Here is a 9907-nt window from a genome sequence, read left to right on the forward strand (position 1 = left end):
AGACAAGGAGCTGGGATGAAGTACTGTTAGCAGCACTGTGAAGATTCCTATAGAAAGTTATAAAAGTCAGGATTCTATAAATACAAAAAGTGTTAACCAACACCACAGAAATAACAACTGCCTTGAACAGAAAGGAAAAAATGTTTGAGAATAAGCAAAGAAAAGATCCAATGTAACTGCCTTCTCTTCCTCATCAATCTTGTGCATTTTCCTGTTGAGATTTTCCCAGGCATGAGAAGGATGAATCAGTCTGCGCAGAAGATAGAAAAAAAAAAATTTGCAAAGGGAAGCCCATGTAGCAGGCAGGCAGGAAAAGAGTAAAATGGTAATGATAATGGCCGGAGGCTGAGGCCTTCCCTTTTGGTCATGTCAGCAAAACAGCCGTTCCCAACAGGCTGGGGGGGTTTTTTCTTAAGCAGTCCATATGCAGTGGGCATTGAGAAGTCTGGAAGCAGAGTCTGAAAATTCTTGTCTTTTTAGTCCTTTTCCCAAACAGGGAATCAGATGGAAAATCATGCACAACCTTCTGTCCTTACTTCCTAACACAAATTTTCTCAAATGCACAATCTGTCCAGTCTCCCAACATCTACCTTTACCTAGGACATAGCATCTTAAAGACAGGTTACAGTTCTATCTTCTCTTCATTTCCCCCACAGTAGCTGCTGTTTAGTGGATAACATTGCTTCATGCTCTGAAACAAGATTCTAACTTATTTAGCACAACTAAATTGGTAGCAATGGTCAAAAAACTGTGAAATCCATGGTATAACATACAGCCAAACTACAATGCTTTGATGGTACAGCTATCAAAACAGAAATAGAAAAGAACATCTTAAATATAAGGCGTCGTGGTTTGGTGGTTCAACCCACCACATAAGGACACCCTGAATAAGCTGAATTTTCTTCGCAGTTTGATATAGCAAAATAATACAATAGAAAAAAACCAGGCAAATTATTTTGTGGGAAAGATTCAATTATCAATCACATCCTTGTACTTTTGTAAGCTCTTAGTTTACTAATAGAAAACTAAAGTCCCAGAGAAGGAAAATTACAGAATTAACCCGACAGTGTCTCTAAAAAAAGGACACTTGCATGTAAGGGTGCTTACATGAAGCAATAAATAAAACTGAAAAAAAAAAAATCCATGAAGAGTACAGATATTCAAATGGCCATATTCTCAAACATGGTCACTAGCTTTTGACATGTTTTAAAGGAATATCAGCATATTAATTATCAGAAATTAGTATCAATATTAGAAGACATCAGACACCGCTACTATGTGAACCTTTGAGTACGTTATTAATAAACAAACTTGTTAGGCGCTCAGTTGTGGGAAGCTGGAACTTTGGTTTATACAAAACCAAGAAATTTTAATTTAGTAGCTGACACCACAGTCTCATGTATTTGAAGTATAGCATGTTGGTTTTAGGATCTGCTATCCTCTACTCAGAAACAGAGAAGTCATATAAATACAACCCAGTGACTGTGTTTTACACAGGGAAAATAAGAAGAAGTGAGCTTGGAATGATGTAGACAAAAATAAAACTCCTCCATGGATAGAGATTACCTTAAGATACCTGCTGAGGTATGAAATCATCAATTACATTAAAAATTCCTAAGACACCCATAGACCTGATGATTCTTATAATATAGGAGATGAAGACATTGCAATGGTGAAGAGACACTTTGCTGACCATGAAAAGGCTAGTGAAACATGGAACTCTCTGTGTGCGCATCCATAGCAAGTCTGTATCTATGCCTTTTCATTTCAGTTAATACCATGCTTCAAAGATATTCAAAACTGTTTTTAAATATAAAGTGCATTTTGAAATTTATTTTCTGCCCTTGAGCACAGTGACACTTTGAAGATATCATTAGTTAAAATTCTAAACAGGCTTCAAAGGTAGTACAAGATGCAAGACAGTCCATAAACAACGATCCTGCAGCTCAGGGAGTCCTTTAATGAAATTCAAGTCCATTCTCCAACTTCACAAGAAAAATGACCTCCACAAAATGTCACTGCTAGCAGGCAATGTGATTATTAAAAATGTATAGACTAAGCAACAAAATCTGAAAGGGCATAAAGTCCAAACAGCAGTACAGTCCTCAACACAAGTTTCTAAAAATAGTTGGTTCAAAATATATATGCTTATATTTATTACTGCAGATGGACCTCTACAAACAGGGGAACGCTTCTGGTTTTCATGTTTGCAGCCTGACTGGATGGATGCAACCAAAAAAAGCTGCTGCTAAGTAAACCACTTCTACAGTGACATCTGCTCTTGAAATCAGCCACTGTATAGTCCACTTTTGGGATGTCCTCAAATAACATGACTTAACATGTGCCCCGAACAGGAACTGAAATAACCATCACACTGGGAAGCACACTCTAAATTAGCTATACATATACGAATGAAATCAGCAATGCTGCAATGTGTAACAACTCTTTGTTTAACTTAACAATGTACCAAAGTGCTGGTGGCCAAGTTTTCTGATACTTTTTTCAGTATTTTTCATTTGAAGGAAGGGTGGAAGAGAGATGTCAAACTTAGATTTTCATCTGTGTCCAGTTCAGGAGTTAACTGTTGGGTACCAACACCTGCATCCATGGAAACTATTGAGGAATTAGTGACCCAGCACCTTCACATTTTACCAGTACTCTAGCAAGGCTGAATTAAGACTGTTCCACCTTGCTTTGTGGGCAATTTTTTTGTTGGTAGTCTCACCATCAGCCAGCTGTTGCCTGCTTCAGGGGACCATAGTATTGGCACAGAATGAATCACAGATCAAGGCTGTTGCTCTCGGCTCTCTTACAACAGCAGTGATGACACTGTTCGGCAGAAGCAGGAAAAAATGATGATATTTCATTAAGAGCTGTCACATTGATGTCTTAATCAGTACTGAGCCTTTACATTGATTCTCAAACCTGAGGCTGATGACTGTATAAAAGGTAGGTGGAAAATACTGGACCAAAACTGCATAAACCACTAAAATGACAGCAAAGAAGTGTCTCCAGTTTCTGATGGATAAGCTGGTAGTGCAAAGAAGACAGGTGCTTATAAGGGGGAGGTGGAAGAGAGGTGTTCCACAGAAACGAAAGGACTTGAAAGTAAAAGCCAGAGTTCAAGAGAAAGACAGAAATGAAGAAAGTCCAGTTTGGAAGTTACAAAGAAAGGAAAGGTTTGTAGTTTAGATAGGAGAAGGGAGTGTGGGAAGAAGGAAGCTAAAATGGAAAGGCAGAATTGCAGGAAATCCAAGCAGTAGGATTCTCAGACGGGGAGAAATGAGAGTAGAGTGAGGGCAAGTGAATGGGATGGGAAATAGCGGGGAGGTTGGAACCAGAGGATTTTAAAGTTCCCTTCAAATCCAAACAATTCTATGGTTCTACAAAGAAAGACTGCCCAAGGCAGCTTGGACAGAAAATAAATGAGGGAGAAACTCAGGAGAAGCAAAAAGGGAAGACAAGACATGACAGAAGTGTCAGGATGTGGGGGAGCCACAGAGAGAGACAATGGGATTGAAATAAAATGTTAGTTTCAGCTCCAAAGAGGAGAAGTAGGGACAAACAATTTAATTATTTAGGATTTACCAACAACATCTATGAGAGCAGTACCTCTTATATTTCATTGCTATATGAATAAATGCAATTGATTTTAAAGCACATTTTTGATTGTTTACAAAGTGCCTTTTTATTGGAGTTAGGGCATTATGTTCCCAAACCAACTGGTATATTTTTAGATATCTTTGACGTAGTTGCGGTTGCTTAACAGATGGCTCACTGCCAATTGGTTTCACAGAGTTCTCTGCTGTTTCACTGCCTTTCTTTGCCTCCACATAAATTGTTAGTTCAGTTTCTAACCTGTGGAAGCCCTCCCAGGCAGTTTTTGGAGGATACACCTAATGCAGACTGATTTAATTAAAAGACCTAGGACTACTCTTCTGGAAATGTCAGAAACTCCTTTTTTTTGTCTTTCAGGTATTAAGCATAGCAAAGTTTGACCTCAATAGTAAGTAATGATGAGACATATCATATACTCTTCAGCTGGTTTTGGGCAGTAATATAGTTTTACACCTTCAACTAAAATGCAAATATGAGACTCAGAAATCATAAGAAATTCAATTAAATTGACAGAGACAGCCTCTGTGGAAAATATTATTTCTGTTGAACAAGTTAAAACCTATGACTCTGCCTAGCATAAAATAGAGCTATATGTGCAAATTAATGGACAAATTTGCAGATAATTTATGTTTAACTGACTATAGCATTAGCATTAATAACATTTCATTATCTATTTGAACTTTCCACTGAAAGCTGAAATCTTGGAAGGGCTTTACCAAAGAAATACCTATATAACCTCTGCAACGGAGCTCACAGACCACAGAAGAGCAGAGAAAGAACTAGAGAGACAGATTAGTCAAATATGCAACAAAAAGGTCAGTCATGTCTGCCAACCAGTTGTGTAAGAAGTGTGTACTTTAGGAATAAAAACTGCATCTCTCAGCCTGGAGATAAGATGCCTTCTTCAAAGTTACTCAGAATACCCTTGCTGGAGACAACACATGTGCCAGTAATTTTTTTTCACAAATCAGCTATTTCAGCTTATTGTCTACTTCCCTACTCTTATTTTGCAGGGAGAAAATAGAGCTTACATGGAGCTAGACTGATCAGAGCTTCTCACCAAAAAACCACATATCTACTTCTCCTCCATGAACAATAAGAAATACGGGTTTTAGCAGTTGGTTTCTTTTAATACACTGAAAAGCTTTTTGGATAAGGATTTTGAAGTTTGTGTCATCTCAATTTCACTGTTATGCTGTCTTTCCTTGAATTCTTCCTATTCTTTGTCACCAATAACCTGTATAGTGACATTCAGCGTCTTTTTTTGGTGGATGTAAGGCATGACAGGATTTGTTGTCTTTGATGTTTTCCAAAATCAAATTTCCTTGGCTAATTGCTCAGTTAACTTGACAAATGGATGAAACTGACCACATTTGCTATTGCTGCAAAACAACTAAAATCAAGCAGGTCTGTAAAAACACAAGGCTAAAGTGAGCAGCAGTTGCTGTGTTTGGGCTCACAGGATGAGTGGTGGTGTCTAGGCAGATGTGGGGCCAGTGCTGACCCTGACACGTGTTTGTTCCTCCTCATGAAGTGACTATCCAGCTTCTGTCAATTTTAGTGTACAGTAAGAAACTCATACCGAGACTGGTGAGTCTCCATTTTGTCGTCCTTGCTGGGAATTTTTGATGTTGAATGCAACTACCTGTGTCAGGTACACATAGATACATACTGAGAGCACTCTCAGACTTTTGTAATTTTTTTTTACATGAAAGAAAAGTAAACAAAATAAAACAAAACACATCTAATCATATTAGGGTGGTTTACCCTACTGCCTTTCCCTCTTATCAGTGGTAAGCTTGATACATACTTCTCTGCTAACTGACCTGATTCCATTTTCTTTTTGCTTTTCTTCTCCCAACTCAAATCTACAAACAGCCAAAGGTGAATGGAATCCTGATTAATGTAGCTAGCTAAAATTGAACTCTACAAACTGGTGTATCTGCACACACCAATAACACATTTCCATTGACAATGATTCTGCAGCAGAAGAATGCTGCTTGCACTCTCAGCACACCTGCAGTGATTCTGCTGCCACCCAGAATCAAAATATCACAGAATGACCCTACAAAATTTAGCAGTGCGAGGAACAAAAATGTCACAGCAATAACTACTGCTAGCTTAAATACAGACTCTGTTTTCTCTATTTCTTCCCATACCCATGATTCCCTCTGCCTGCAAATTGCCTCCTCTGAATTCTCTCACTCCTTCCACTGGGACCCATCATACCATTTATTGCAGCCTAATGCCTATGGCATGAGACTCAAGTGCCAGAAGCTAATTCAGTGCCCGCTTTCTTTATAAACTGGTATCAGTGAACGAGTCTATCAGTACACTTCCACTGTGTAGATGACCATAAAAAGCAAGTGGCAAGTAGAGGTACCTCTGGGAACACTCAATGATTTATGCATGACCAAGCCATGAATATATTTAATTTCCAATAGTAGCACTCCAATGATACTTATTTTTGTAAACAAATAAATTATTATTATTACTATCATCAAATAAAATGTATATTAGTTAATAAAAATCTTAGTGTTCATTGTAACTTTCCTTAAAAGTCCTTGTTTTCTTCAACTGAAATCAAAATCATTAGAATATTTACATAAAAACACTCAGTTTCTTTTTTACTTACAGCTTGCAAAATATTTGGGGGAAGATGCTTCACATTTTATACACAATAGAGAAGCTGAAAATTTAAATTATTACACTAGAAAAAAACAACCTTGTGGAATTTGTAAATTATTCTTCCACTTCTGCAGATCTAGATCTAAATTTTTAGCTAAATCTGGTTGCATATGATTTATATAAACTTCATAGATCAGTGATTTGCTTGCCTCATCTGTGTAATTGAAGTGTTAATGAAATTGACATATCCAGGCACCCAGTCATGTACATTTTCTAAATATCACTTCTAATAGATATTGTGGTAATAATAACTTTTTATCCCTGATTGCTAAACAAAGTTTTATGATCTTAAATGTATATAAAATATTTACGCCATAAAAACTGATCTTAATTTTATGATACTGCCTACCCCCATACATTGTCATAAACCCACTAGAACAATAATTTTTAGTAGCTGCTAAGCAAACAAGACACTAAATGCTTTTCTGCACTACAAGGAATGCACTTAGGCTCTACAAAGTTGGACACAGCCCACTAGATGCAGTACATTACAGCTGTCTAAAGGTGTGTGTTAAGCCAGTGTCAAAAAGCAGAGTATTTGCAATGGTAGGGAGGTTACAATGAACTTGTTAAAACAGCAGCTGGAAACAAGACACTGCACGTCATACAAAGAAGGGTCAGGTGTCTGCTTCCTCTTGCAGCCCTCTTTCTCATGTGCAAACTGCTGTGCTTCCCACTGCAACTCCACTTTGTGCAAGAACAAATCCCTTTCTGTTCAGCAAAGGTAGCATAGCTGAAGACTTCCTGGTAAATACACCACCACTCTGCTATTACAAAAACACTGTTAAAATTTTATCTGTTAGTAACTACTATTCTTTTAAGTTTTCCCTCAGTTATTTCAAACTGCTTTCTATTAATATAAAATGTAAAAATCTACGAAATCCAGCCCAACCTTTAAATAATTCTCTAAAATTTGAAGAAAAGGAACAAAACATGGGAAGTAAAAAATTTTGTTCTCTGAAAATCACAGACTCATGCAGTAGAAATGAGAGAAATAAGCATGGGTATCTGCACTACGTCAATAAGAATTCTACATGACTGAACTGACAATGTGATGAGCTTTAACTAACGGAGTAACAACTAGGGAGCACTGTCTCATAAAAAATATGAAATATTTGCACTTCTGAAACTTCAGTCAAATTCTTCCACAGGTGCAATAGCTCCTCTAAACAGTTTCAGATCTCAAATCATCAATGTTGAAGATTTAATAAAAAACGACCCTTCCCAAGATACACTTCTGCATTACAAAGGGTGGACTAATGAGTGATAATTTTTCAAGGATACACCATAGCAACAGGAGAACTACCAAAAAATACTTTCTCTTAAGATTCTCTTACACAGTATCTTTACTCCCCAATTAAATAATAAAGCATCTCTAATAACAGTAGCTTTAAAGTACATTTTCCATAACCTAAAAATTCATAGAAATGATTTTTTTGTGACATCCAGTGATGCAATTCATGTTTTCATAGTCTGAACAGTTGTCAGTTTTGGTATGCACAAATGACACTTTCATTATAACTGAACAAGTGAACAGACTTTAAAATCCAAAGTGACCTACTGTGTATTCTGTCAAATGATTCCCTATATAGGACTATTTAACTTCTGGCACAAATCACATTTTTTACCTCCAAGATTCAATCAACTGAATGAAAAGGTTTCTCAAAGAGAAGATGGGAAGTATTTTGTTGACACGGATGTAGCACAGAGCACTGAAATGGAAGACAGTAGAATTCCTGATCTATACTGAGTGAGGAATATTAAACATATCAAGTTTACCTTTTACTCTGGAATTTTATTTTACTTTTAATTAATGACTTACAGTATTTTACAGTAATAGTGAACAATATATATATAAAAAACCAGTACAGACTATATTCTCTCTGTAACACTGTTTCTAAGATGTTTACTATGTATGCTTCCAAAACACCAGTTTCTTTCAGTTTTAGAAGATGTTGAAATATCTTTCATGCACTAGGTAAAACCGGTAGAATAATTTATTGACACTACTCAGCTGTGACAGAGCAATGCTTTCACATTAATACAACTTTGCACAGTATAGACAAATTCTGACAGTTTACCTCCCAGCCACACAGTTCAATTTGGAAACCCTCAGGGTTCTTATACACACCTTTTCATTAATATAGATACAGCAACATAGATATATAAGCATCTCCCCTCATATACACTTCTGCTGTGCTTGAAGCAGCAGACCATGTTGTGCAGAAAGATCTTCTTGCTTTTTAATAAAATTCCCTCTGTGTCCAAACTGTTTTTTCAAATCAGCAAACTGATTTTTACACTAGCAGTGTGTGACTGGATCACTGAGGAAAGGCAGTAGCTTTTAAGAAATGACATGGCAGAAGAGATTCTTAGATAGGCACAAATCACATTTAGTTCTTGCTCTGTACTCAAAATGTAGACAGGACACTTGCGCTGAATGCTAAGCATCTTGTTGGAACCCAAAGCGCAGGGAGTGTTTCTCTGCCTCATCTGAAAGACCCATCCCCCCTGGAAAACACTGTTTTTGACCTTTATCCATGGAGAAAGCTGCCAAGGCTCTGGGATGAATGAGAATCTACAAGAGTGTGAGTTAGGTGGTAGTATAATATTTAGTTTGTTACAGAGTGAAAAATTTAGAGCTTTTAGGTTTGTTAGTATAGTAAGTAGAGATGAAGGCAAGATGGAGGATCCCTTGTAGTTTTTCAGGTTTCTTCCTTCTTCACCTACTCCATTTTCTGCAGTATGGGTAGTACAGAATGATTGGTTAGAAAACAGTTAGATTGGTTAGCTGCAGTACAGGGCCACATGAAAGGATAGTTCCTTAGGCATTGGTAGAAGAGTAAAAATAATGTACACTTTTAGTGACCATTGGTTAGTTTACCTTTAAAAAGCCTTGAGTTTTCCTGCATTTGCCTTTTGGTATTTGCTCTGCTTCATGCTATGTTGCCAGCATGTAAATTGCTGATAAGATATAATAAACAACCTGAAAACCGAGAAGTTCCAAAAGACCCGTTCATCTCTTATTCCTGGCAAGGACTTTCTCCCCCATCTGGGGAGGACATGTGGGGGGTGAGAACCTTCACAGCATCTCACTACCACAGCAAATTTGCTCACACTAAGTGTACAGCAACTACAAACATCATACCTCTAGGCAGACTAACTTAAGTAAAAACTCAGACAGCTGTATTCCTATATAAATTATATGGGTGATGAAAGACCACAATTCAGAATAACACAGAAATCAAATGCACCTATGGTTAGCTGCCCAATACTTTGCATCTGATGAAACAAATTACATCTTAAATAATAATCCTTTTTTTAAAACAAAAGATAACAATGAAAATAAACAAAGACACAAAATATTTCTGGGGAAAATATTAGACTGTCTAAACAGTGTAAAAGCTATTGAAAAAATCCCACAGTTCTAGCTAGAGTGGAAAATCCATTTTTGTTAACCTTAAAGTCAAAAGAAAACTACTCTCTCTTGTCTGCAAAGAATGATCATGATTTAACAGCAGCTTCTCATTAAGATTCTGCAGGAAACAAAACCCCTAGGAGATAAACACATCTAAAAGAACTTTTTTCCCTTCTCTGTTCT

The 9907-nt window shown here is 37.0% G+C and overlaps 1 protein-coding gene across 30 annotated transcripts in view; it reads right to left on the reverse strand.

Annotated features, from left to right (window-relative positions):
• The window catches only part of GPHN (gephyrin), a 282654-nt gene that overhangs the window by 110344 nt on the left and 162403 nt on the right, over positions 1–9907 (reverse strand). The gene's annotated exons all lie outside the window — the stretch shown is intronic.

The sequence above is a fragment of the Corvus brachyrhynchos genome, unplaced genomic scaffold (genome assembly GCF_000691975.1).
Source record: "Corvus brachyrhynchos isolate BGI_N302 unplaced genomic scaffold, ASM69197v1 scaffold115, whole genome shotgun sequence".
In the NCBI taxonomy this organism is placed as follows: Eukaryota; Metazoa; Chordata; class Aves; order Passeriformes; family Corvidae; genus Corvus; species Corvus brachyrhynchos.